This window comes from Pholcus phalangioides, unplaced genomic scaffold (assembly GCF_987345545.1).
Source record: "Pholcus phalangioides strain wild (caught in Gottingen) unplaced genomic scaffold, Ppha-v1.0 ptg000014l_1, whole genome shotgun sequence".
Classification (NCBI taxonomy): Eukaryota; Metazoa; Arthropoda; class Arachnida; order Araneae; family Pholcidae; genus Pholcus; species Pholcus phalangioides.
The window spans coordinates 17,312,005-17,337,569 of record NW_028301607.1 but is presented as its reverse complement, the minus strand read 5'-3'; the positions used below and the strand labels follow the sequence as shown (position 1 = coordinate 17,337,569).

The following is a 25,565-nucleotide window of genomic DNA, read 5'->3' as shown; positions in this document are numbered from 1 at the left end:
GCTGAGGTGAACTCGGAAAGAAAATTCATCACGTTTCCGAACTTAGGCCGTCTTGCATACCGGTGGTAGATGGTAGCATGCTTGCCCGGTATGCAAGAGGGCCTGGGTTCGAGTCCCTGCGGAGACGTGATGATTTTCCTTTCCGAGTTCACCTGAGCTTAATATCCGGAAAATAACTGTTTCGTTGGCTATTGTAACTTATTAAAAAATTAATCCACTCTAATCACACTGTTGTGTATTGTTTGAATAAAAAATTTGCTAAGAGCGCCAATTTACATCTGAATAAAAAAATCCGGTAAAAAAAATATATTTTAATACGTTTTTATGGGAGTGAATTATTAATGATGGGGGTAGTTATTAGGAGTAAATGGTTAGTCTAGGAATTGTCTCTAATAACACACAATCTAAAATTTTATCTGTTTTCCCTTGCATTCACACCTAGATAAAGCAATTCCTTGATACACACGAGTGGCATTCTTCATAACAATCACGTGACCAGAACATCCAATCAATCTGTTCTAGGGCAACTAACTATCTGCCGAAAGAATTCCTGTCCGTCGAATTCCTGGACGAGCATCTATCTATTCATTCGTCTTTACCGAAGGAGCATCGTTCCCAGAAACGAGCGATATTAGTTTGTTGTTCCTGGGATTTACAAGAAGAAAACTCGACGCCCAACGCGTATTCTATTTTTCATTCGTTTTCCAAAGTTTAAATTCTCACGGTCGTAATACGTTCGTTATTCATTTTTCCCCCTCTTTTTCTTTTCTATAAATGACAAGCCATTGATATTATTTCCGTTGCATCTTCGAACGGAACGAGCGCATTTCCATCACACCAAAGTACTTACCCGTGTGTGCCTTCTATTCTTCTTTACTCACGGTTTCTTTCTGGAAACAGAAAATATCGGAACAGCATTTTTTCCGATTCCTTCGGGAAAAGGGGGAAAAAAATGAGTAAAAATTCCTGAGATGATTACATCATGTAGAGATACTCTGAAAAGAAGCACATATGCTCGGTCAGAAGATTTATTTTGGAAGACGCTCACTGATGTATTTCCGATGTTTCTGAATCACTGCGAGAGTCGAAAAACGCACAATTTTGAAGGAATCTATAATAAAAAGACCTACATAGAAAGAGTGAGAGTTGTAATAAACTCCTTCAGATAAGGTTTATGCGAGTTTCAAAACTCGACCCAACCACTTCTTGACAAAAGATACAAAATCGTAATACTTTCCCGGAATGAAAGGGATTAAATCTCGATTAATAATATTAACGTAAATAGTATAATGTTCAATGGCGGAACAGAACGGACGGGCCTAAGGATTAACATACATTAGCTATTATAAACAGCTAAGCCAAAACATTAAACCCCCGCAGAAAACATAGAATATTAAGAAGGTTCAAAATAAAACCCTTATCGGTTTTCTGAGGGCTAGGTGATTTGTTTAGCAGCAATAACGGGTAACAACGCGATTTATGGCACTCTCGCAAGAAGGCTGCTTGTTACGGCAAACGTATGGATCTCCTTAACAACGACGCCACTACTACTAATAAGCACGTTCCTCTGAGGCCATGTGCGAATTCACCAATAGGAAAATTCTCGACAAACAATTCATCTACAAAGTAACATAGTTAGTGAGTGGATGAGCAGGTGAGCGAGTGAGTCACTCATACGGTCACTCACTCACTCGGTCATTCATACTGTCGCCCACTCATCAGGTTACTCACTTGGCCACTCATACGGTGACCGGCTCGCTCAGTCACTCACTCCTCCATTCACTGATTCCTCACCCACCCACTCACTCAATCGCTCATACGGTCACACCCTCGTTCACTCACTCACCGGTGACGAACTGTTATCGGTGAATTGTTTGTGCTCGGTTTGAAAGATGGTCGAAACGTCGATAAGGATTGAGACAGAGGCCTCATTGATGTTAGAAGTCAACACAGGTTTTTTGGTCTTGTTCAGAAGTGGAAAAGATACTAATCAATTCTCACAATTGGTTTTTTTCATCCTCAACTAAAGACTGAAATAAAGCTTCAGTATTGGATTCTTGCTAAAGACGAGGAAGTGTTTTACGAACAGGATAATATGTTTATCGTATAACAGTATCCTGTTGAATTCGAACAAAAATAAGAGGGCTAACATTACACTGGGCGAGTAGTTTTATTGTTTCGGCTCGGCTCTATAAATGCATAACCTCTTCGCTCCAGAAATACACATGTGTACCTTAATTTTTAACGGTTTCAATGATTCTTTTTTAAAAGTTAAGACCTGAGGTACACACGTGTACCTAACTCAAATGATCATAGTAAAGATATCGACCGAAATTAACAAATTAATTTATCAATTAATTACTTGTTCTTTTTCTTTTTAAAGGGCATTTTGACATACAATAAACACAAATCAATCAAAAAAAAATTGTTAATAGCCAGTTTTGGCTAAGGTTTGAAGAGGATAATCATTAATCTACTGAAAATACACTAAGGAAAGAAATACGCGACACAAAATCGGCGAACCTGGTGGGTCACTACTACGCAGAGCAGACAATTTGTCTCAATTTAAAACAACGTAAATCACGTGATGGTTCGACGACTAGAATCCGCCAATGCAACAGTCAAAAAAACGACTCGTTGCATATTTTATAAGTCAAAAACACAAGAACGAAAATTCATCAGATGGAGAAAAAAAAGTGCCGATCTAGCTATTGTTCAAGTTAAATTCTTTGTCTTTTCTTTCTCTTTCTATGACAAAAATTTAACTAAAATTTCCGAAACGAAAGAAAAAGGGGGGGGGGCGGGTGAAAAGGATTTAGACCACAATTTGTTTTTCTTTTTAAAGATTCGTTAATGTTATATTACGCGGAGATTTATCGCGGCAAGAGGGTTTTAAAGAGCTACCGAACGTGGAGACAGAGCAAAGAGATAAGCTCCTACAGCGAATCATTCTCTCTTTTCACTTTTCTTTCATTCGAAGAGAGGGAAAAAAAGCTCATCAATTAATTGCTTGATCTTTCTGCATTTACCAGAAAAAGAAAGGCTAATAGTATATCACATTTCTTAGCCGGGACAGCGTAACAAATCATAGTTAATAGCAGCATTCCGTTTCTCCTTATAACCCACTCTTTGGCCAAGGCCTCTCTCAAGGCTCCTCCTTGGTAACCCCCCTCCCTCCTCTATCTATCTCTCTGTCTCTAGCTCACCAATCTTTCCTGAAAGGTGGCTTCTGGAGAGGAAAGGGAGATTTAAGTAACATTGCTTCCCGGAAATGACAAAAACCCAGAAAGACAATATTTTTGCTCAGTTTGCAAAACCACAAAATCCTCTGAAATAAGACTACTTCTTCTTCTTCTTGCCGCTTTCTTTCACCGTCGTTAACCCCCTTTTTTCTTGGCTGTTCTTTACAGATTTTTCTAAACGAGAGTGGGAGGGGGGGGGGTACATTTTCGTACTAAATAATCCCTTAAATTGCGGAAAATAAATAAGAGCCAAACCAGGTTTAGCATAAAAGGGGGGGAGGGGGTGATTTCTTTTAAAAGTTAAGAGATACATAATCCGCTTCATTTGAAAAAAAAAAATCTTTATCTTGTTTTGAAGTATAAGAAATCCCTATTTTTTTCATTTAAATGATATTTTTACACGCAAAATAATTATAAATAATTACGACAGATATAATCTGACAAGCCCTGATACAATGACAATAGTAATACCTGCCCTACTCCGAAAAGATATACATAACATCCAGACGCGGACTTACAGGGGCTTAGTGGGCAATAGGCTAGGGTGGCAAGTTCGGAGCAGCAGCAAATTTGAGGAATGAATGCTCAAGAAAATTAGTAGCATGGGAGAAAGGTGGCGAAATTTCTGTATCTTACAGGCAATAAAACCATAAATAATCCTCCGCCGAAGTACTAAGTCAGTGAGTGACGGAATGGGTGACCAAAAGAGTGACCCAGAGAGTGAAGATGTCTGTGAGAGGCCAGAAGCGCGATCAAGGAAGTGCACAGGCATGTGAGTGTTTTTCAGAGCCGTAACTAGGATTTTTGCCACCCGGGGCAAACATTATTTCGCCTCCCCACAATTTAAAAAGTCGATAATTTTTTAACGGTGTTCTTTGTTCGGGGCCATTCAAGTATTACGTCAGCATCGATGGGGTGGGTGTTCCGATTTTCTGACTTTTGATGACAAGGGGGGGGGGCTGATAATGCTTACGTCATCAGCCATCCTTTATGAAAATATGAAATATTTTTAATGGCATCGTACTCGGTACGCCAAAAACGAGAAAAACCTTTCGATAGTTTGTGGGCACTTAAAGTAACATCCCCCCCCCCCCCATTGATAAGTGCCCCACACAGCCACTTTAGTGATCTTTAAATGTTTCGTGGATACAAGTGATCTGGAAATGTGTCAGCGGGTGTTTCGCCCGCATCTTTATAGGTTGAAATTCGTGCATAAAAACTATTTTTTTCGCAATTTTTGTAATTATTTTGCAGCATTATTTTGCCCATATGCAGCCTAGAGGTATTCTTTGGTGGTTTAATCTAGAGCCACATAGAATATGGGAATAAAGATGTCTTCATTCCGATCCTCACAAGTAGTCGATGGGAGAAAATGTCTTCAAATATTTTCAAAACATTTTGAAAACAAATCTGTCTTTTCGGAAAAATATGAAAGAAAAATTCCAAAAACATCCAATGTTCGAAAACATTCGATGTTCCTAAAAAAAAAAAAATTCAGGAGATATCAAAGAATTTGGAAGTAGAAAAAAAGAGGAGGGGTGGAGACGTTCAAAATGTCTGTGCTTAGAAATATTCACATCACTAATCTGTCTTAGGCCGGGATTACATTATAAAAGTTTTATAAAAGTTCGTTTATAAAACTTGAAAAATGCAACCGATAGGCCGATCAGTTAAGTTCGCTCGAATGTAACAGATGTGTTTATTGGTTACATTTTTCAATTTTTATAGTGTAATACCAGCCTTAGGCCGGGATTACACTATAAAAATTTTATAACAATTATTTAAAAAAAAGCAACTAATAAATTTATCGGTTGCATTAGAGCAAATGTAACTGATAAATTTATTAGTTGCTTTTTTCAAGTTTTATAAAATAACTTTCATAAACCTTTCATAGTGAGATTCCCATCCTCAGATTAGTGATTTCTGAAGTATAAAATTTCATTTTTTAAGTTCATAGACTGAATATTGAGTAAAATATACTTGTAGGTATCGGGGGAACCACCAAAAATATTCAAGTGCTAGGGTCTTCAAACGTCTTAATCCGGCCCTGAGTGAACACCGTACGTGGATAACGTTGTTTAATAAAAGTATTTTTTTTAAAGTTTAAAAAAATTAACAGATTAAAAATTTAAAAAAATAACAAATATTTAAAATAATATTTCAGATATTTATATTTTTAAATAATTTTAAAAAATTAAAATTTTTAAATTAAATTTAAAAGTTATTAAAGTATGTAGTCAATTAAATATTCGTAATGAACAGAACGGCTTATAATTTTGGTCCCGTCAGTGGCCGTTGTTGACAGGTTTTATTGTATAAAATTGTGAAATATGGACAAAAGGCAGTTGAAGTTGCTATATCTCTATCTCAGAAGGAAACGGAGGGATAGACGTATGTAGGTACATTATATTAATGAGCAGAGACTATCATATGGTGTTTTTAATAGTATTTATGGCAAATAATTTAAAAAATTCCGTGAAAAATCACCTTCAAAAAGTAGCCAAAGATGCGGACGAATTCGCTCCGCATCCTCATCATCTGAATAACTCCGAATAAACCTATTGTCAAAACTTCTATGTGCGGATGCGGAGCCCGCACTTAGGTTTTGACACATGCGGACGACGTCCGGACCAGCATGAACATTTCCTAGGTGCGGAGATTTTTCGGCTCGTCTGAAAGGCTCAGTATATTCCAATTGTCAAAACTTCTTCCGGACCCGCGTCCGCATTCGCATCCGCTCCGTGTGAAAGGCCTCTAACAGGCCTCTGCACACGTGATGGAATATGCTGTGACGTCAGCAAGAGTAGTGCTATCGTTTCTCTCCCCCCGACCCTACCCAGCCACGACCTCCTATATAATATAGGATCCTAGGTTATATAGGAGCTCGTGGTTTCACTCGTGCAATGATCCTAGTTCATTGCACAGCTAACGTTATCTGGAATACAGTTAAAAAAAGTTCATGAGAATACCTGGAATATTTACTGAGAAATTTGGTTTCGCATGGAGTTAAGTAACGAAAAAATGAATCTTGACTTGTAAAAACAAAGTCATAACTTTGTTTTTACTTATTGCATGTATAAGAATAAAACACATTTGGATTCTGTGTAAAATATTTTTACAAAACCATTTCGTGAATTTTCTAAAAAATCGTCACTTGAATATGTAGTCGATATGTCCTCGATAATGACTAAAGTTTGAAGTAGGTTTTTTGCACAAGCCCGGTGGCCCGGGGATGGACCTTGTATTTTCTTAAGTTTTTACCACACAATATATATGATATACTATCTGTTATCCGCGGCTTCGCTCGCGTGAATTTGGTAATCTGAAAATTGCTTCATGATGATTCCTTCCTTCCCTCACCACCCCCCCCCCCCATCCTGAAAAATGTTTTCTATTGTTTTTCGGACAATCCGAGTTTTCAGTAATCCGAGGTAGTCTTGGTCTCGTTCACCTCGGATTATCGAGACTCTGCTGTAATCCAGTGTTTCTTAACCTTTTTTCGGCTCATGCCCCCCCCCCATGGATCCCACTTTTTTTCGTGGCCCCTTCTGCCCTATCCAGGGTCTCCTCTACCCTCATCCAAGAGTGAGGTACTTTCTGCTTACCGAATTTAGTCTAAAACCTAAATTTATTATGAATGAAATTTAAAAAATCAGATCAATCTATCTCTGGAATCCTGGCTAGGCACGGATTCAAAAGGTGGATTATAATCTCTCCCAGGAGTCAAATTATATGGTAAAAACGGTCTGTGTAAAATACAGGACGATCTAACGAACCTGCACGATAAATCGACCCTCCCAACACATCAACCGTTGTTCTGGGGGCCCTCCATACTTAGCTGGAAGTAACAGCTTACATATGAAAATCATAGTAGCAGATCCCATATAGTGTAGTGCCCCTCCCTGTATTATAGCCATGAAGACCCAGGTCATGCCCACATAGACCCAAGGGTTAAGATGGCCCTGTTTCTATGGACGGATCCGACGAATTCTGAGAAAGCAGTAATATTTTTCAACCATGTTTCACTTTTAAAGCTATTTTTCTCTTCACAGCTCTCTGTGACTCCCTTCACACCTGCCGTGGTTCACCTTTCTTCTGATTTTCTCTCGTGGCCCCCTAGAATATCCCAGGACCGCAAAGGAGCCATATGGCCCCAGGTTGAGAATCACTGCTGTAATCAACATAACCGATCGAATCCATCATCCTACACTTAAGTTCGTGCAAAAATGTCCGATAAATTTAAATAATTCATTTGTCATATTCAAACATACGAGCTGAGCATTGATTATACATAATTCACTAGTAAATGTGATAAATTCGCAAAATTCATCAAACTTATCAAAATGGTCAGTGATTATGCATCATAACCGACGGTTAGAGTCTATAATTTAGTTTTCATAATTTCGTTTTTAATTGGGTTGCTGTAATTTAGAAATATATGACATCTATATTTGTTATAGGCAACTTTTTCCTCAGCCACTTCGTGGGGCATTTTGCAGATAGTGGCTTTGTATTCGTATTTGATTATGCATAATCATTTGATTTATCACATTTACCATAACATATACATTTAAGAGCAGAGGTGTCCGGCCCGGAGATCTTGTGCGGATAAGCAACTGCACTCTAACCAAGGAAATAAATGCTCTGGATAATATTGCCGAGATGAAAAAAGAAAAAGTCTATCGGTCTCGGCTGGAAACTGAACCCGTTCGTCTTGCACAATCCGAGTAGTGTGCAATTCAATCAGCACGAGAGACACGACTTTTCTCTACACGCACAATAGTTTGACCTGCTGCTAAAACCATCTCTTCACCTATTTTTAACTATTTCAGGGATTGCACAAAGGCAAAGAAGTTTGAGAAATGCTGATCTAGAAGGATATCAAAATAACTAACCGTTATATCGTTAAACTGAGAACTCCTCCTTTGGTTTCGTTAATGAATTCTTACGTTATAGAAACAAATGGCCATTTAAACAAACAAGAATAAGAATTAGAAATAGTATCCGACGTTAAGAACCGAGAAACCTGCGGTAAACATGAATTTAAAGTAAGTAACTATACCGGGAGAATAAGTTCTCCCAGGGGTGTGATTTGAATAGAACACGGAAAGAGAGAGGAACACGCGATCAAGAAAACGCACTAACCACGTAGAATTATGGCCACGGCTACACTAATCTTAATTTGAAACGCGACGCGTCGAGTGATGGCGTTAACGATTACGATCCCGTCTTCCAAAAACAAAACTAAACAATTTCTCGTCGCCTTCGTTTAGATGTGATTCACATCAAAAGGTCCATGGTTGCAATCAAGAAACATGCTTCCTTTGATTAAAAAGAGGTAAATAAAAGCAAAGATTTAAGGAAAATTCACCAACAAACAGTTCGTCACCAGTGAGGGAATGACAGCGTGATAAGCAAGGAGGGGGAATATGTAAGACACCGAGTGAGTGAGTAGCCGTATGAGTGGCCGCATAATCGTATGAGTGAGCGATTGAATGAGTGACAGCATGAGTGATCTAAATCTTCAATCATTACCCTTCACTCATAGTTCGACAAATAGATGGGAGCACTATAACAAGCACCACACAAACAAACTTCACGTTAGGTCCACAACACATACACACACATTCCAACTCGAACTCATTCACAAAAATTTTGTAGAGAAACATGGACGCATGTGTGGTTTAGTAGTAGTATTCAGAGTGATCGAGTGAGCGAGCGACTGACTTATTCATCTGCTCACTCACCTGTTCTACCACTCACTTACCATGTCACTTTGCCGATGAATTGTTTGCCGTTGAGTTTTCCTAGCGGCAATTGTCATGTTTATTGGATTTTTGCGTAGCAAAAATAAACAATTGAAAAAAAACAACTTCTCATTGTTTTCATATTGATTTGATTCGCATCAAAAGGTTCATGGTTGCAATCAAAAATATCTTGAAAAAAAAAAGGGGGAACTAAAAATAAATGGTAAAACTTTTGCACAGGTTTCTTTCGAAAAAAATGAATTCGTGTCATTAATTAATTAGTCTCACGAATTCTGACCAAGAAAAAATATATATCAGAAAATTGTTGGATGCATCCGTCGCTTTCCTTCCCATTACTCATTTTTACGTTTCCATCTCACACACACACAAAAAGTAGAAAGAATTTCTCCCGAAACAAAAAAAGAAATCAACAAAAGTCCGAGTTTCTTCGGAAAAGAAAAAACAAAATAAAAGAATATAAGGTAAAATAAAAGGGGAAAAGATCAAAAGCACCAGCATAGTCACCGAAAACTTGATGGAGCTCTGTCTCATTTACTGCTTTGATCTCGGCGATAGCAGATTCTTTCTATTTCTACGCTGTAAGAGGAAGGTTTTACCTGGACTTTTAGAATCGTAATCTCCGCTACGAAGGAATAGAAAAGAATTCCACATCTCGTTTTATCAGATATGAAAAAAAAGGAATACATAGAAACGATTTCTAGAAAAAGGTCAAGCTATAAACAGGATTAGAGTAAATACGTATCCGCGTATTATCCCTTCTAACAGGACCCTGTTACCTGCGGGCGCCTTTCTCATTATCAGAAAATATTCGAACTATTTACTGTGAGATAAAACGACAATAATAATGTACGTAGCTATTTTTTTTAACACGGAATGTCGTTCATGCGAGAAGTACTTACAACTGAAACAAAACCGGAGAAATGATCCAAGCCCCGTATTTTCAAACTTTTTGCTGTAGCGTCATATCTCTCTCTCTCTCTTTTTAAGCTACAAAAATCTATTCTCACCTTCCCCGAGAAATGCTCCGTAGTTTTTCCGGGTAGTCTTCAATTCGAAACCCACTACGACCACGCGATTGATTTTACATGCGAATTTTGTCAATCTTCGAGAATATTATTATAGGCACAATGGGGTACCTGATTTGAAAAAAATGTAAGATGAATAGAAAAGTCAGGAATTAAAGTATCCGACTACATACGTTGAAAAACATCATTTTGAAATAAATATACATTTTTTTATTTATTAATTTATATTTTTTACGAAAGCCCTCTTTGTTATGATTCTAAAACAAACCTAGGTTTGTTTATTTTAGAATCACAATGAAGAGGGCTTTCGTAAAAAATAACCTAGGTTTGTTTATATGGCACTTAAAATCGAAGTTACATCCATTTTAGCGTTGCGTTTTACATGCAAGTAATCCGTAAATAAAAATTTTACACGCGTTTTACGAAGAATGATATTTTTTACATTTTACTTGAGTTTGAAATATGATTTCAAAAATCTATTCATTGTATCCCTACGAAATTTTTATAAAATATTTTGCTATATATTTTTGAGGTTATGAATCAAAATCTAAGGTTTATCATATATTTGTCTAATTACAATGCTTTATAGACAATATGTAGGATGAAATTTCAAAAAATTGACATTCACATTAATAGATTTGAGTATAACTTATGATCATACACTACAATACTTTAAATTTTGGTTCATAACCTTGCACCATAAATTTACTGCGAAAATAGCAAAACATTCATAGTATTTTTTTCAATCGAAATTTGTTCCGATTATTTCACGAATTTTGCATAAAATCTGACAAAAAAAAATGACATGTACGTAGTCCAAAATTTATTATTGTTTTCACCATTTTTGGACACTTTCTATCGAAAAATGTTATTTAAGTTCACTCCAGCACCATTTTATAGAAAAGTGCTCTCGAACGTAGTCGGAAGAGAAGACATTGAAATGCATCTCGTTCGTTTCACTGTAATCATTAAAGCGTCCGTTATATTTCATACAATAGGTTCCGAATGCATAATCCGGACACACCCAACCGAAATTTGCCCTGGATGATATTTACGACATTTTAATAATACTATACTACTACTTAACATTTGTACACGTCATACGTGGTGCTGCCGTTTTGTAGCACTAAGCCCTGCGGTCGAAGGCTATAGCTCTGTAGTTTTAGCAAAAACCGCACGACGGACATTAAGAGGGTTGGCACCACTTCTTGAACCTGCTCCGCTGGCTCTCGAATCGGGATTTATTTCGCTCAGTCAGATCTGTACTGAGTAGGATGGCGGATGATATTTACAACATTTTAATAATACTATACTATACTAACTACTTAACATTTGGTCAAACTAGGTTTACGATGTGATCTGAATACCCTTAGGGGTGGGACAGTGGTGTATCTTGCATTATGCACATCATACACATTCCTCTACAGAATTTTCAACGAATCAGCATGTGTCGAAATATGTGTTCTGAGTGTATGTGTGACCCCTAACGTATTTATGTTGTCGGAGTTCGTGTTCTGCTGGTGCAGACATCTGTCCTCCATATTTTGAACTGAAAATGGTAAATGCTTGAATTTTTCACGTTATGCAATTATCGTGTTGAATGTCTGTCTGCTCTCTGCGGAGAGCCTTTAGGGTGGATTCACATCTGCAGGCCCTTACCGTGTGCTGTAAGACACGGCAACCATTGTTTAACATAAAAATGTCTATACAAGATTCATTGAAAGACTGGTTATTTGTGGAGATAAAGATATAGGTAGAGCACTCGTCCGGCAAGCGAGAGACCGAGGTTCGCGTCCCCGTGGGGGCAGTGATGAATTTTCTTCCTGTAATCTTCATCTTCACAAATAACCAGTCTTTCAATGAATCTTGTATTGACAAGTGGAGAGGACATTTCTATATGCTATATAAAAATGTCTGTTTGCGCCTGTGCAGCCACGATACGATAGATATGAATATGTTCATTAGTTTTATATTAAAAAGTGTTTGCCGTGTGTGAAACGACACGGTAAGTGTCTGTAGATGTGAATCCACCCTTATACTGCACTTATGGAAACTAAATACTCCTGAAATATTGAGAAATTCCTATAAACACGCCATACCAGACAATTTATATTGATGGACCACAAGTTTGAGTTTTGGACGTCACACACATCATCAGTATCACACAAAAAATGATACTTTTCCGCGGTCTCATAAATTTCGATACAATAAAATTTCGATTGACCGTCACCGTCCGGACCAGAGCTGTGACGGATAACAGAAATCTTTTAATACGTATGTACAGTAACGTGATTTCATTTCGGACTTGGAACGGAAATGAAAATAAAATCTATACAAAAATTGACACGTTTTTAAGACAAATAAAATTTAATTTGTCGAATGGTCGACGCGTTTCGGCTCTCCATTGTAGAACCGTCATCAGGACCTCGTGGTCAGAAATCACACAAATGAGTAGTTGAGGAGGGGGGGGGTGTTTATTTTTGGTCGTCCGGAGAGTTCACCTTTGTATTTGCTGAGGCCGAGTGGTCTTCGGATGTGAGTTAGGGCGCCATCTGTTGAAAATTCTGTCTCGACTGAGGTTAATAAAGCCTGTCCAAGCTGACTAAATAGGTGGCGTGTTTCTTCCATCATTAACGAGGAAATCTTGGCATGTTCTGATGAAGTATCCCTCGAATAGAAATTCAGTTCGGAATTATGTGTTGCTTTTTTAAAAACAGACGCTTTCTCAAAATCAAAATTATGTGAGAGTTGCCAACAGTGTTGGGCAATAGCCGTACTAGTCTGTCCCTTCTCAAAATGCTTTCGGTGTTCGAGAACTCGAATATTCAGATTTTTCCTAGTTTGACCAATACGCCCTTTTTGGCAATTCTTGCATGGGATGAAGTAAATACGAAGGTTTTTTTTAACAACTGGATGTTGCGAAGATATATTTTGGAAAGAGAGAAAATTCAACTGCCCCTGCGGGGAATCGAACCCACGTCCTTTCACCGTCCGGGTGAACGCCCTAGACCACTAGACTACAGCGGCACAGAATCTCTCAATCTTTCCTTGGAGCTCGTGTACACTGAAAGGGACCGTACATGGACGACCAGACCAGACTCAGGCCAAGCTCACAACTGCTGACGTTGCCACCAGAGTCGCCATCTGGTGGTCGTCATCCTTGTATAACACAAGTGACGTCATCCTTGTATAAGTCGCCATCTGGTGGCAACATCAGCAGTTGTGAGCTTGGCCTGAGTCTGGTCTGGCCGTCCATGTACGGTCCCTTTCAGTGTACACGAGCTCCAAGGAAAGACTGAGAGATTCTGTGCCTCTGTAGTCTAGTGGTCTAGGGCGTTCACCCGGAAGGTGAAAGGACGTGGGTTCGATTCCCCGCAGGGACAGTTGAATTTTCTCTCTTTCCAAAATATATCTTCGCAACATCCAGTTGTTAAAAAAAAACCTTCGTATGGTAGCGGAGAGTGACGTCATCCTTGTATGAAGTAAATACCAGATTCTTTGGAGGATGAGATAGGATCTTCAAGTTGGGAAAAGGTGCGTATTTGTTGAGCGGAATATTGTATGGATACAAAGGCTGGATAAGTGGAGTTGCATTCGCTGGGAGAAAAAGGCATGTTATTTTGCCACCATCACTTTTGAGTTCACAAGAGGGTAGTGTCATTCTCCATTAACAGCAGTGCTTCCTGCGGCAACTGCTTTTCGGCCATGTGAGCTCTAACTTAAGGCACAAAAACGCTGTGGAACCATTCTGAAAAAATTGTTTGGTCGATCTAAGCACTTTTTTGGGCATAATAGTTCATATTTAGGTTTTTGAAAACAAGGGGTTTTTTTAATTTACCAATTACAAGCATGGGTAATCTATGGCATTTGCACAGACCATAGCAGTGATCCAATCTTTATGGACCTTGAAACCTGGAGACTGTTTTTTCCGTGTTTTCTTTTTTTTTAGACACGATGACGGATAATATGATAGTTAGGGGCCCATATGTCGGGATAGTTTTTTTATAATCACCCTGTATATATATATATATATATTTTTTTTTTATATCATTTCTATTTTCTAACAGATTTGCTTGTAGTACTATATAAGATGGGTGCATAATGTTGAGCAGTGCTAGAGTGCCTGCTTACAAGTAATCACTATTTGTCGGTAATTGTGCGTTCGGATTCAGATTCTTTGTATTAACTTTTTTTCGATTGTATTATATAGTGAAACGTGTACGAAACGGAAAGTCACGAGACTGAAATAATCTATCTTTTACAAAAAGATAAGTGAAAAAAAAGGAAATTTTTCTACACTGTCGTTTTGAAAAACACTACTCTTGCAACCTAAGGGTTAAGGAGGCGAGATATCATGTAAATGCTACTGAGAAGGTGAAGTATCGATCAATGTGAAATGTCGATTTTTTAATCATTAAATGAAAATTTTGCAATATAGCCACACTTAATCTCTCTCTCATCACGATAACTTTTTTACCCCATCCCACATTATAATACCACACTAATGATTGAAAAGAGTCTTTAAAACAGATATCATTCAACTATTTAAATACGAAGATTCGTCAATTTCAAGGAAAAAAAACCCTACTAGGAAAAAGATTGGCCGATAGGGATTCGTTTCCTTAGCACAAAAATATATTCGACATCACACGCCGAGTACTTCGTAAAAATACAGTATTCATGATATATCCTTCGACCATTTCTATGTGCATATATCTCCGGCGTGTCATCGTGGAAAGGGAAAACTCGAGTATATAGAGAGCTCGACGCTTGGGTCTTAATGTTATATTTCTCTTATAAAATGGTTCTTCGGTGTTAAAACCATCACGTTACGCCGTGACACGTCGAGCAACAACTAGGAATTGTGTATGATCGAGGAATTCGCAAGAAAGGAACTTCTACGTAGAAAATTCAAATGAAAGAAAAACTTTAGATTCAGAAAACGATCTGATAAAAACTTCAACACAGAGAATGAATCGCTTCATATTCTCTTAATGCTTTTTTTCTTTTCTTTTTAGACATTTCGTGGCATGCGAAGCGACAAGTCTCTGGAAATTTGAATTGCATGGGAATTTGCCGAGCAACTCTTGACAGATTCCGACTATTCCGATTTTAAAAAATAAAGAATCTTTGCATTTCAGTCGTATTTCAGAGCTCTCGGAATCATGTGAACATGTTCATACTCGTTAAAGCTGGAAACTAAACGATATATGCTGCTCACCGATCCGATTTCTCGCAGTTCCTTGAATGTATAAATCAAATACCGAGATTGCGGCTCTTCAGATAAAGGTCTATACGCGATATTAAAATAAGCTATCGAATGAAAGGAAGGGTAAAATAACGGATAAAAAGTCGTCGAAAACCTGTTGATGTGCTTGAAGTTTGTTCTCAGCCAGGGAATATGGATCATTCTTCAGAATATCATGGGAGAGAAGAACTCTATTTTTGAGAGTGTCTCGAAGTTCTCTTCCAGTTTGGAATTCAAAACTCATTTTTAGTAGACAACTTTGTCTATAGGGACTTTACACAGGAAAGTCTCGGAAATGGGAAACGTGTACTAGAGAGACGAGATGAAAATTATGAATATACGAGATTTTCGAGAGCCGCGATAAAAATAGGCAGCTTCGAGATACTGTACCGCAAGGACGTTCAGCCTTTAGGAGATTGCGGGCCACTTCATTGATTCAAAAACGTAGCACGGGCTACTTAATTCAGAGATCTCGAACAGCGCCGCGGGTCACTTAACTGATCTGGGAATGTGACATACCCCCATTTAAGTGATGTGGAAATGTGCCGCGAACAGCTTGAATGATCTAGAATTGTGTCACGAATGACTCAAGTGATCTGGAACTGCGTCACAGGCTACTTAAGTGATCTGCAAATGTGCCACGGGTCACTTAAGAGATCTAAAACTAACTGTACAGCGTGTCCACTCAAATTATGTACAGATATGCCGCGGGTCATTTGAGGGAATGTATCCCGTGCCACTTGGCAATCTGAAAATGTACCACTTAGTTCATTTTAACAAAACTTGAGTTTGAGGTCGCGATCCGCGTCAAATAACTCCGAGGATCACCACATTTAGTCTGCGAGCCATAGGTTGAGCATGTATGCCGTATAGAATTTTCCCCCGCTGATAATAAATGAAAATGTAAGCTACTTATACCAATTTACGTGGATGTTTCACCCCACCCCCCCCCATAAATCTGAGGAGGAACTCTTCGAGAAGTTCTGTAGTAAATTCGCATTTGAAAAGATTTTTATCCGCGAGAAAAATGAATTTATAATTCGAAATCGCGCGGATTTGCCAGTAACGCGGAACGCCAGCATCATTCGGCTGAGGGCAAAGTTACGACGAGTCGGTATAAACTATTTAGTCGAAGATTAAACGTCGGACTCCCACAAGTAAACTCTCGCGAGAGAGAATTAATTCGTGCACGAACCGCGAACACGCATATAACACTATATAATATTTAATGAGGAAACTAGCTACACACGTTCTACAGTCAAAGCCGCGCACGAAACGCACCAACTAGCAGCTAAGCAGTTTTCGGAAAAATGACTTTGGCGCAGATAAGAACTAATCGAGTTTGACCTCGACTGGTAAAACTGTATCTCGCCCTCACTTCGTTTGGCAATTTCTGACAAGTATTATACGTTGGAGGAAGGCAGCTAGCGAAGGAACATTACATACAAAAGGCTGTCAAACAGAGCAATTAAGTCCCGGCAGTTCGGATGTAAACGGTGGAGGGAGCTAGCTACTCGATCCATCCATCCATTCGTCCGTCCGGCATCGGTTCAAACACCACTCTCAACCCCACTCCCTTATCTCCTCTACATTTCAGTGATGCCAAAACTCCGTTCCTTCAGTCGTCAAAAGCTGTGCGAGTGAGTGGAGAGGCGAGAGTGCGGGAACTCATTTTATTTCGCTGGCTGCTGTTTCGCGTCAGAGCTTTGTCAAGTCGACGACGAATTCCATTACTCAGGAATGCCTAAATAGCAAGCCTTTTCCCTGACCATCATGCGCAAGATCCGTTTTATTGGTCTGCTCTTTCTAGCTTCTACACGTACACCCATACGTCTTCTCATCTTACAAGCATTTCATCAAGGAATTGAAAACTAGAAAGGATGTTCTCAAGATCATTCACAGCGTACAAAATAAGCACCGGATGTAAAGGAACCATCAAGCATATAGCATACAATTTTGTGGCCGGTTTTTCCAAAAATATACTTTATCAATACTTTTGAAGCACATAAATGCACAGCCAAAGTCGTCTGTAATGACATTCATGGTACCTCAAGCACAGAAGACTAAACGCGGCTTGAGTACGATAACAAAGCATCAAAGCCTAATCGTAATAAAACAGGATCCATAAAAATGGTTTTTATTAATTCAATAACGTGGGACGTGGTGGAGGACGCGATGTATCCCATTCCGGAATATCAAAGCTCTGCCATATACCAAAAAATGCAGGAAAAATCAGGATCGAGCAGCATGCCGTCCACAAAATGTGTTGGTGCGTTCTCGTAGGAGTTATAAGACATCCTCATTTTTATGTCATTTCAAGCGTCTTCATACATTTTAAAAATATTTACTCTTTTGTCCTCATTTTCAGATTTCGAAATTAATTTTCTTTCCTGGAAAACAAAAATTTCATTGCGAAACTTATATCTCTGTATCAGTTTGAGTGTCTACTATATTTTTACTCACACGCATTTACATTCTTTGGCCAATCACAGTCGAAATTAGCAGGAAAAGGCTAGCCATCATCCGGCAGCTCAAATATAATATTAAAAAATAAAAAAGCTTGGGAAGATCAATACTCTTGAGTTACATGAGCACCAACTGATAATCTTAACCACCTTTGTGAAAATTATGCACAAGCGTAGTAAATGTTTAGCATGCATCATTTAGGGGTAGGATTTTTAAGCACTAAAAATGACAGGTCGACTGATAAAAAGTCATTAAATTCAGGTTTTTCAACGAATCAGCAATGACAATGAATTTTTAGCACATAAAAATAGTAGCGCCATACATCAGACACTGATGTATGGCTGTAAATAGATTAATTATCTGAATTGGTGATGGTAACTCGTGGGAAAAGTTGGTCCATGGGGAAAATTTTTAGAGTTTTATCAAATAAAAATAATTATTTTTCTAGTTTTGTGCAACGCTTTTCTAAAGCTAAATACTTGGCTACATATTTTTACCTATAGACGGCAGCAATTTATTTTGAATTTGTGGGGGGAACTTACTAAACGGGAAATTTCGGCTCGATGAGAATACCATCACTGCATCTGATCAAGTTCGAGCAGGTCCACACATAGGGCCTCAATAGTTTGAAATTCTTTGGAAATTACCCTTACAGTAACTGTAAATAATTTTCGTATTGATAGTGAATGATTCGTGTATTATTGTAAAATCGAATTTTCAACATGCTTTCAAAGTGAAGCAAAGAAACTGAGGAAATTAGTTTCTGAATATTGTGAGAAAGTGTTCTGTACAGATGAAACAATATTGTTTTGCAAACTGTGCGGAACTAAAGTTGCTGCAGAAAGGAAATCCACTGTGCTGCAACACATCAATTCCGGAAAATATAAATTAGGCCTTCAATGACTAGAGGATGAGAAAAAATATTTTTCTTTTTCTGTTTTTGCATTAAAAAATTTCTGTGTTTGTGTTTGGTACATTAACTGCAAAAAAAAAAAAAAATTGAAAGCTATGTTATTGATTCTCTGATACTCGTGGTTAGTAAAACGAAGAATTTTTGTTCTACTAGAAGTAATGGTTCAAAATAGTTTAGACTGATTGCATCAACACTTCTCACCATAATATTTTGATAAAACTAATGTTATCTGAGATAGGAATGAAAAAATTTTAGGACATATATATATGGACATATTTTTAGTTTTATAGGGCATATTTAGTTTTTAATCATTTTTTTTATACAGCATTTTTTAGGGCATGAAAATCATAGCCCTACCGATCAATGATGATGTCCGCCGGAATTGGAGCCAAGACATCCTATGAAACACCAGGCGATATAGCTGTTAGGTAAATTTCCTCCCGTCATAATATTCCATAAGAAATATCACGGGAAAATAAACAAATTCTTTTTCCATCAAAAAAAGAAATAAAATCATAATGGTAATACACATCCGGCAGTTTAATTAGATTCCCAAACGCGATAAGAAACAAACGAGAACACCGAACATTTCTCTGGTATATACGTATAAAAAAAATCTCAAAGTTTATTTCAAGTTTTTGCAAAAAGGGAAAAAAAGACTATTTTCTTATTATCATTTGCTTCTCGCAACGGATTTTTCGAAAACGTGTAGAAGAAGACTTTCAAGTTTTATAAAAAAGACAAACAAATTTAAAAGCGTTTTTAGAAAAGTCTAGAAAGGAACAAAGACTCGATTTTCGATCGACTTTTGAATGAAGTATTCGCGGTAATTTCACGTCCCGCTATAATTAGCTGGGCTAATCTGGCCTCTAGATTTACCTTAAGAGGATTTTGTGGACCGCACACTGGTGTTATTTCTCACAGAAAAAAAAATAGCGAGAGATTTCCAATATAAAATACACTGTTTCAAAACTATACATTTTACAGAAACAAGAACCCACTATCAAACTCGGTTATAACGATCATCACAACAACTCGGATATAATGTCAACGAACCCAACCGATTTCCATGGGGAATAATTTGATGAGCCACGCTTTAAGTTAATGAATCTCGAATATAAAGACACATTTTCCAACACATTTGGTGTTCGTGACGGTAATGTTTTTCCAAGAGATTCACCATCTACATTTAATACAGTAAATGTCCAATATAACGATTACGGCTTACAACGAAGTGATTGTCCAGCAACTTATTTTAAAGATACAAAACTATTAGGTTATAGCGAGTTAAAAATTAAGAAGCATTCGCTATAACGTCAAAAAAAATTCTCAAAATGCCAGAGAGTTTTTTCTTCTCATAATATAATGTTTAAGAATTAAAAAAGTTGATCCCAAATACAAATACAAGCCACAACAGGCAAACTGCCTAACGAGGTGGCTGAGAAAAAGATGCCCATAAAAAATATGGATGTCATATTTTTCAAAAATACAGCAACCCAATTAAAAACACAATCACAAAAATTATAAAACCATAGCACATGCACACAAAATTTCTGAGGCACTTCTAACAAAGAATGGACACAGAAAAGTAAAAAAATTTTAACCCCCCTCCCCCTCCTATTTTTGAACTTCCCTACCATACACATGGCATTTTTATTCGGCATTTATTTCCTCCTTTCTTTCAAACCGAACACGGCCCTGGCTCTACCGGCTTTAGCCAATATTAGCCATTGCCCTTGTGAAAGGGCGCGATCGTGTCGGAGAAAACTTTATTATTAGAGATACGATGTACATTGCCTACAATCAAATGTACTCATACGCACAAAATATTACAGCACAAAAAATGAAAAAAAAAAACAATGAATAAATACAAAAACACAAAAACGGAGCAAAAAACATAAAAACAATGCATAAATGCAAAAAACATATATGTTACACTGTACAATTGATCATTTTAATTATTCATCGGGTCGATCAAACAGCTTTGATGATACGAAATTCTCTGCGAAAATGTCTCAGAGATTCAGCAGTTGCGAGACCAAAAACCAATTTCATATGACTAGAGTCCGGTTCATTCGTTAATATTAAAATGAAATCATCTAAAAGGCGTTTCAATTCTTATAAAGCAGCAATTAGCAATTTTTTACAATTTTACAGCCTGCCAGAGCAAAAAATGGATATTCGCTATAAAGATGAGTACGTTACAACAATTTTCCTCGTTATTGTGAACTGGCGTTATAACGGACTTTTACTGTATCTCCTTAACAATGAGCCTATAATGTTCTTACGATACCTCGGTTATAACGACACTGTTTTAAGGAAATCCGGTCCCTCAGATATCGTTAAAACAGTTCAACTGTGAATTTCATCCTTTATTTTCATGTGCTCGTCGCATTGAGCGATAACGCATAATGTTCTCGAATTCTCTATCTTTTCTTCATCAATCACGATCCAACGAAAAATGATTTATAACGACGATTTTTTATAATCATTATCGTATATTAAATCAAATATGAGTTTCCATTATAAAAAAAATATATACACATTTATATGGATATCAACGTTATCGCATTTCCGATGAATTTTTTCAAGGCGTATCACATGTCCAGAGTTCGAAATTGCGTCCCGGTGACTTCAAATAACGGCAAGGAAACACACATACTCGCGTGGAATCATGCGTATGAAATATTCATGAGTACCGACATCGCTGAAGAAATTATGTGTGCTCTGAATTGAGCAAGTTTCGACGAGACGCGAGGGGCGTTGGTGAACTAACTCTCTCTAGCAAGAAAAATGGATAGGGAGGACCACTTATATATATATTTCAGGAGAGAGATTTTCCAAAGTGTTTTGCCTTATAATTTCTGCTTTTTCGGGGAGCAGCTGCAAAATCTTTGGCCCAGTTAAAGGAAAGATTTAAGAGGCACGCGCGAGCCAGCATATGTATTAAGCCACGAGCGAGAAGGCGAATAAAAATAAAGGAAAAGAATAGCCGGCAGAGAAAGAATCTTTATTTTCGTAAGAAAAGAAATATCTCGTCGTTTCTCTCTCTCTATATATATATATATATATGTGTGATCATCTCGCCATCCTTCCCCCCATCCAAATCCGTAGCACATTACGTACAGATGATTGCTTCCGAGACTCATTAATCAACGCAATCAAACGCGAGAGAAGGAACGAGGAGTTCGTGAATATGAGACGCAATAACAATAGAAAATTATGATTATGGTGATTATTATTATTATTATTACGATGAATCGATAAAAAAAAAGGAAGAGCAAAGGAAAGAAACGGCAAATTCTCGGCATAAGACTTTTTGGACTGAAAAATCTGATTCCAGCTAGTAACAGATGTTTTTCAGTTGTTACACGATATTCAAACTGTGAAGAATGAAACGAGAGAATCGGACTCTTATGCTCGTGGCAATTGAATTAATTAACTTGATCTAATCAGTCACAACGAATCTCAAAAGCACGTATTTGATTTAAAGCATCATTTGATTTATGGTTGGTTTTTAAAGAAAAAAGTAGCATCAAGGTTATGTCCCCGATATGATATACTGTAGTACCAATGCACTCAAACATGTCTGTCTTTTTCCGAGCGTACAATTAAATTGTTTTAATTAAAATTTTTTGCATATTTTTCAGGGGAGAAGATATTGAAAGTCTCGAATATTATGCGAAGGACAAGATCTGCGGATCGGTTAATATTCCCTCGTGAACGAAAAAAAAATTAATGAAATTTTTTAAAAAATCACATCGACGGTTCTTTCATAGAAAACGGCAGAAATTTCATTTCCATGCGCTTGTCGAAAATAATGGCGTATAATCCCAGATCAGGTGATAGTGATAGGAACCGAGAGACACCCAAGCTCTGTCACACTCGGTGATATAAGCACATTTTCCCTGAGGACTCGGGTACCTCCGGGGAATCTAACCATTTATTGAGATTGAACAATACATGGCAGGGAATATATGCATGCAGATACGGAGGGCGGTCATAAGGGGGGCATCGCTCCTCCCAGCGTCAAAGGTGGAGTCGACTGATCTAATGTATGTGTATATAAATTGACATCATCATCATCGTGCCGCCACCCCCAGACTTCCAAGTCTATCTCCGCTATGTATCTGGTTCTGTAGCTCTGATATCCTCAGGGTGCTACTCCAGAAAGCGAACCAGTCTACGTATTTTACTTTTTGAATTCTCCCACTTCCGGATGCACTCAAGCCAAGGTATTCGCAGATATTGTGCTGGCTCTTTGAAGTAGAAGACTGTTGTCTTGGCGCATAAAGTTGCGTAGTGAAGAGGCGTGCCTATGGCCGAACATGCACATTCATAACTGGGGATTGATTTGAACCTATGAAAGTCAGCAGGAAACGGACCATGACCCGTTACGAACATTATCATCTCACGTGACCATTTATGGTTCCGAGGCATTAGTGTTGTCATCCCACCTCAGCTGCCATTTAATCATTAGATCCTTACAAAGGATTGCTTCGGCATGTGATGCGGGAAGCAGCAGATCATCTCTAATGATTCCACCTTCGGTAGCTTCCTTCGCCGTGGTATCCGCAAATTCATTGTCCCATTGGCCTATGTGCTTTCACCCATGAAAGGCTGTTCTGGTATGATTGCAGAGTTTTCTTATTCTCCTGGCCATTTCATGGCTTGACTGAAGATTAGAAACCACCTGTATGCTAGAGCGACTATCAGATCTAATTAAGGCAGTTTCTTGATGTAAAGAAGCATCCAAGACTGCGTTGTAGCTGGCAAAAAGCTCTGCCTGAAACACGGAGTTACCATCCTTCAGCTTGACCAACCATAGAGCTATTCCTTGCTTACCTTCAGTCTTCACATAAGTAGCTCCAGTCCGTTTCTCCGACTTAGATCCATCCGTGTAATATACAGTGAAACCTGTCTAAGACGGAAATTTGTATTAAACGAAACATTATATTATAGTCTTGTGAATAATTAATGCATTTTCAATAATAGGAAACCTCTTTAAGACGGAAACTGTCTAACGCGGAAACGGAAGGCATATTTAGTCTATGTATGGGTACAAAACCTGCTAAAACGGAAAGAATTTTTGGCCAAGTGCAAGTTGTTGTCCTTTTGATGGGAGAAAAGTTAAGTTGTTCTGATCCCCTTTTTTTTTAGACGAACTTTTCACTTTTTGGAAAAATTATGAATGCTTATTATCTATCTGAATTGGTTCTGTGGTCGTGCTGAAGCCGATTTACTATTCAAAATTAAGTAAAAGCTTGTTTAGCATTTCATTTATGATGGAAATGGTGACTTTTATTACAAAGCACTCAGATTTCTTGGAAAAAGTTTGATAATTTCGGGAGTAATACGTGAGGGAGACTGAATTATTGTACGATACCGTGTTTTGGATACTGAAGAAATTTTCATTCAGTGTAGAGATGGCCACCAACACACACACAAGAAAAAGCGTATTGAATTTGAACACAAAAATGGAGTTCGTAGAGAGGTAAAAAAAGAAACTTTAAAAGTGTTACAGATGTGTAGGATCTCTGTTTGACAAACACTATTGGTTATTAATCTCATTGTCCCTTTTTTTTTTTAAAAAAGGTATGCAATTTCTCAATTTTTAAATACAGTGAAACCTCGATACAACGATATCCTTTACTATGGTAAATCCCTCTATAACAATATTTTAGGAGATTTTTTCAAACTGCTATGTATTAAAAAAACGATATTTTTTTAATATTTTGATCAAAATCATTTTAAATTTAATTTTAACTTCGTCACCTGTTTTCCTTCTTGTGATAACATCATATTTTGCACTAAAAATCACTGAAAACTAAAGTTAGTTATTGGTATTGCTACTTTCTGTGTAAGACACGAAAGTGTAATGCGGTAAACTTTACAGGGGCAATGCATCTTGTAAATCAATTACAATTTTTTGCGGCGAATAAATGCATAAAAGCACATTTTCTGATGGTATTAACAATGCCTACGTAGAAAGATGACAACAGCATAAATTTGATCGCACGTAAGGATAATTTTGCCTCTCGACATAACAATATTTTTTCTTGGTCCGCAGAATATAGTTATATCGAGGAGAGGGCAGTGGGGGTGTGTGTGCATTTCACTGTATTAAAAATGTGTCATTTTTGACAAAAGTGTTTGTTCTACTGCTGTTCAAGGTAACGTTTTACATTGAAGTTTAACTATTAGCGCATTTTAAATATGAAATTTCAAATTTATAGTTATTTGATACATCAAACATGGGAAAAACATCAAAATAATAATATATATACATCTCTGTTTAACACTCGTTTGGGTTATAGAAGTTAGGGTGATGTTCTCAAAACAAATTTCGTAAACGATCAAAAATAAATCACTGCATATATTTTTATATGCATAAAAACGGAAACCTGTCTGAAACAGAAAATAATTTCAGTATCTTGACCTTTCGTTTTATACAGGTTTCACTGTATAAGAGTGGATGACTGAAGCAGTTCACCTTCCTTTTCCAGTACAGTCAAAATGACTGCTGTGGTCTTTCTAGTGTTAACAGGTAAAAAAACACGCTTTCACAAACAAGTATAAGTTATCTTAAGATATAAATAACATTTAATATGTCTACAACATGGTATCAATATGGCAAACCTTTCATTAGAGAAATCATTCAATGCCTGAATGTACCTCAAGATTGGTTACATCAATGTAATTACTCAGTTTCACCCCCTTCCCCCTCCATTTTATGGATTAAATACATATATTAAACTTTTTTCAAACTTTAATTCTTGAAAATCTATCAAAAAGAAATGGGTGAACGAATCTTGGACAAAGCATCCATCTTGCCTAGTATCTAAAATAGATTTTCAATGAGAAGTAACAACATGCAGGAGAGGTAGACTCGATGAGAGAGAG

General features: G+C 37.5%; 1 protein-coding gene across 3 annotated transcripts in view; it reads right to left on the bottom strand.

Annotated features, from left to right (window-relative positions):
• The window catches only part of LOC149078228 (uncharacterized), a 49,543-nt gene that overhangs the window by 9,041 nt on the left and 14,937 nt on the right, over positions 1-25,565 (bottom strand). The window lies entirely within an intron of this gene.